The sequence below is a fragment of the Oncorhynchus masou genome, chromosome 30 (genome assembly GCF_036934945.1).
Source record: "Oncorhynchus masou masou isolate Uvic2021 chromosome 30, UVic_Omas_1.1, whole genome shotgun sequence".
NCBI classification, from domain to species: Eukaryota; Metazoa; Chordata; class Actinopteri; order Salmoniformes; family Salmonidae; genus Oncorhynchus; species Oncorhynchus masou.
This window is the reverse complement of record NC_088241.1, coordinates 71,631,635-71,637,634: the sequence shown is the minus strand read 5'-3', so window position 1 is coordinate 71,637,634 and position 6,000 is coordinate 71,631,635.

Sequence of the window (6,000 nt, the reverse complement as noted above, 5' to 3'; positions counted from 1 at the left end):
AAGGGGGGTGAGAAGGATTGCTTTATCCTATCCTAGGTATTCCTTGAAGAGGTGGGGTTTCAGGTGTCTCCGGAAGGTGGTGATTGACTCCGCTGTCCTGGCGTCGTGAGGAGTTTGTTCCACCATTGGGGGGCCAGAGCAGCAAACAGTTTTGACTGGGCTGAGCGGGAACTGTACTTCCTCAGTGGTAGGGAGGCGAGCAGGCCAGAGGTGGATGAACGCAGTGCCCTTGTTTGGGTGTAGGGCCTGATCAGAGCCTGGAGGTACTGCGGTGCCGTTCCCCTCACAGCTCCGTAGGCAAGCACCATGGTCTTGTAGCGGATGCGAGCTTCAACTGGAAGCCACTCTACCTGGGGTTTATTATTGATCCCCATTAGTTCCTACCAAGGCAGCAGCTACTCTTCCTGGGGTTTGTTATGGATCCCCATTAGTCCCTGACAAGGCAGCAGCTACTCTTCCTGGGGTTTATTATGGATCCCCATTAGGTGAGAAAGGTGGATTCAATCAAGGTGACTAGAAGCGGCCATGTTTTGGTTAAGCTGGAGACTCGTTGGATAAACATTACCAGTCAAAATCCTGGACACACTAATTAGAGTTTTTCTTTATTTTTACTATTTTCTAAATTTTAGAATAATACTGAAGACATCAAAACTATGAAATAACACATTTGGAATCGTGTAGTAACCAAAAAGTGTTAAACAAATACACATATTTTATATGTTTGAAGAATCTAAGTAGCCACCCTTTGCCTTGATGACAGCTTTGCACACTCTTGACATTCTCTCAACCAGCTTCACCTGGAATGATTTTCCAACAGTCTTGTAGGAGTTCCCATATATGCCGAGCACTTGTTCGCTGCTTTTCCTTAACTCTGCGGTCCAACTCATCCCAAACCATCTCAATTGGGTTGAGGTCAGGTGATTGTGGAGGCCAGGTCATCTGATGCAGCACTCAATCACTCTCCTTGGTCAAATAGCCCTTACACAGCCTGGAGGTGTGTTTTGGGTTATTGTCCTGTTAAAAAACAAATGATAGTCCCACTACGCGCAAACCAGATGGGATGGCATATCGCTGCAGAATGCTGTGGTAGCCATGCTGATTAAGTGTGCCTTGAATTTGAAATAAATCACAGACAGTGTCACCAGAAAAGCAGCATCACACCTCCTCCTCCATGCTTCACGGTGGGAACCACACATGCGGAGATCATCCGTTCACCTACTCTGCGTCTCACAAAGACACGGCGGTTGGAACAGAACATCTCAAATTTGTATGGAGAATTATCTACACATCATTATGTACGGAGAATTATCTACACATTATGTATGGATATTTATCTCCACACTATGTATGGATAATTATCTACACATCACTATGTATGGAGAATTATCTACACACCATTATATATTGAGAATTATCTACACATTATGAATGGAGAATTATCTATACATCACTATGTATGGAGAATTATCTACACACCATTATGTATTGACAATGATCTACACATCACTATGTATGGAGAATTATCTACACATCACTATGTATGGAGAATTATCTACACATCACTATGTATGGAGAATTATCTACACATCACTATGTATGGAGAATTATCTACACATCACTATGACTGGAGAATTATCTACACATCATTATCTATGGAGAATTATCTATACATCATTATGTATGGAGAATTATCTACACATTATGTATGGAGAATATTCTACACTTCATTATGACTGGAGAATTATCTACACATTATGTATGGAGAATTATCTACACATCACTATGTATGGAGAATTATCTACACATTACTATGTATGGAGAATTATCTACACATCATTATGTATGGAGAATTATCTACACATTATGTATGGATATTTATCTCCACACTATGTATGGATAATTATCTACACATCACTATGTATGGAGAATTATCTACACACACTTAAGTATTGAGAATTATCTACACATCACTATGAATGGAGAATTATCTGAGCATTATATATGTAGAATATTCGACACATCATTATGTATGGAGAATTATCTACTCATCACTATGTATGGAGAATTATCTACACATCATTATGTACGGAGAATTATCTACACATCACTATGTATGGAGAATTATCTACACATCACTGTATGGAGAATTATCTACACATCACTATGACTGGAGAATTATCTACACATCATTATGTATGGAGAATTATCTACACATCGTTATGTATGGAGAATTATCTACACATCGTTATGTATGGAGAATTATCTACACATCATTATCTATGGAGAATATTCTACACATCATTATGTATGGAGAATTATCTACACATCGTTATGTATGGAGAATATTCTACACATCATTATGTATGGAGAATTATCTACACATTATGTATGGGGGATTATCTACACATTATGTATGGAGAATTATCTACACATTATGTATGGAGAATTATCTACACATCTCTATATATGGAAAATTATCTACACATCACTATGTATGGAGAATTATTGACACACTCCATACATAGTGATGTGTAGATAATTCTCCATACATAGAATTATCTAAACATTATGTATTGAGAATTATCTACACATGATGTTTGGAGAATTATCTACAAATTATGTATGGAGAATATTCTACACATCATTGTGTATGGAAAATTATCTACGCATTATATATGGAGAATTATCTACACATCACTATGGAGAATTATCTACGCATTATATATGGAGAATTATCTACACATTATGACTGGAGAATTATCTACACATCACTATGACTGGAGAATTATCTACACATCATTATGTATGGAGAATTATCTACACACCATTATGTATTGAGAATTATCTACACACCATTATGTATTGAGAATTATCTACATACCATTATGTATGGAGAATTATCTATACATCATTATGAAAGGAGAATTATCTACACACCATTATGAAAGGAGAATTATCTACACACCATTATGTATTGAGAATTATCTACACATGATGTTTGGAGAATTATCTACACATTATGTATGGAGAATATTCTACACATCATTATGTATGGAGAATTATCTACGCATTACATATGGATAATATTCTACACATTATGTATGGAGAATTATCTACACATTATGTATTGAGAATTATCTACACATTATTATATATTGAGAATTATCTACACATTATGAATGGAGAATTATCTATACATCACTATGTATGGAGAATTATCTACACACCATTATGTATTGACAATGATCTACACATCACTATGTATGGAGAATTATCTACACATCACTATGTATGGAGAATTATCTACACATCACTATGTATGGAGAATTATCTACACATCACTATGTATGGAGAATTATCTACACATCACTATGACTGGAGAATTATCTACACATCATTATCTATGGAGAATTATCTATACATCATTATGTATGGAGAATTATCTACACATTATGTATGGAGAATATTCAACACTTCATTATGACTGGAGAATTATCTACACATTATGTATGGAGAATTATCTACACATCACTATGTATGGAGAATTATCTACACATTACTATGTATGGAGAATTATCTACACATCATTATGTATGGAGAATTATCTACACATTATGTATGGATATTTATCTCCACATTATGTATGGATAATTATCTACACATCACTATGTATGGAGAATTATCTACACACACTTATGTATTGAGAATTATCTACACATCACTATGAATGGAGAATTATCTGAGCATTATATATGTAGAATATTCGACACATCATTATGTATGGAGAATTATCTACTCATCACTATGTATGGAGAATTATCTACACATCATTATGTACGGAGAATTATCTACACATCACTATGTATGGAGAATTATCTACACATCACTGTATGGAGAATTATCTACACATCACTATGACTGGAGAATTATCTACACATCATTATGTATGGAGAATTATCTACACATCGTTATGTATGGAGAATTATCTACACATCGTTATGTATGGAGAATTATCTACACATCATTATCTATGGAGAATATTCTACACATCATTATGTATGGATAATTATCTACACATCGTTATGTATGGAGAATATTCTACACATCATTATGTATGGAGAATTATCTACACATTATGTATGGGGGATTATCTACACATTATGTATGGAGAATTATCTACACATTATGTATGGAGAATTATCTACACATCTCTATATATGGAAAATTATCTACACATCACTATGTATGGAGAATTATTGACACACTCCATACATAGTGATGTGTAGATAATTCTCCATACATAGAATTATCTAAACATTATGTATTGAGAATTATCTACACATGATGTTTGGAGAATTATCTACAAATTATGTATGGAGAATATTCTACACATCATTGTGTATGGAAAATTATCTACGCATTATATATGGAGAATTATCTACACATCACTATGGAGAATTATCTACGCATTATATATGGAGAATTATCTACACATTTTGACTGGAGAATTATCTACACATCACTATGACTGGAGAATTATCTACACATCATTATGTATGGAGAATTATCTACACACCATTATGTATTGAGAATTATCTACACACCATTATGTATTGAGAATTATCTACACACCATTATGTATGGAGAATTATCTATACATCATTATGAAAGGAGAATTATCTACACACCATTATGAAAGGAGAATTATCTACACACCATTATGTATTGAGAATTATCTACACATGATGTTTGGAGAATTATCTACACATTATGTATGGAGAATATTCTACACATCATTATGTATGGAGAATTATCTACGCATTACATATGGATAATATTCTACACATTATGTATGGAGAATTATCTACACATTATGTATTGAGAATTATCTACACATTATTATGTACGGAGAATTATCTACACATCATTATGTACGGAGAATTAACTACACATCACTATGTATGGAGAATTATCTACACATCACTATGTATGGAGAATTATCTACACATTATGTATGGAGAATTATCTACACATTATTATATACGGAGAATTATCTACACATCATTATGTACGGAGAATTATCTACACATCACTATGACTGGAGAATTATCTACACATCATTATCTATGGAGAATTATCTATACATCATTATGTATGGAGAATTATCTACACATCATTATGTATGGAGAATTATCTACACATCACTATGTATGGAGAATTATCCACACATTATGTATGGAGAATTATCTACACATTATTATATACGGAGAATTATCTACACATCATTATGTACGGAGAATTATCTACACATCACTATGACTGGAGAATCATCTACACATCATTATCTATGGAGAATTATCTATACATCATTATGTATGGAGAATTATCTACACATCATTATGTATGGAGAATTATCTACACATCATTATGTATGGAGAATTATCTACACATCACTATGTATGGAAAATTATCTACACATTATGTATGGAGAATTATCGACACATGATGTAAGGAGAATTATCTACACATCACTATGTATGGAGAATTATCTACACATCATTATGTATGGAGAATTATCTACACATCACTATGTATGGAGAATTATCTACACATCACTATGTATGGAGAATTATCTACACATTATGTATGGAGAATTATCTACACATCACTATCTATGGAGAATTATCTACACATCATTATGTACGGAGAATTATCTACACATCATTATCTATGGAGAATTATCTATACATCATTATGCATGGAGAATTATCTACACATTATGTATGGAGAATTATCTACACATCTCTATGTATGGAAAATTATCTACACACCATTATGTATGGAGAATTATCTACACATCATTATGTATGGAGAATTATCGACACATGATGTATGGAGAATTATCTACACATCACTATGTATGGAGAATTATCTACACATCATTATGTATGGAGAATTATCTACACATCACTATGTATGGAGAATTATCTACACATCACT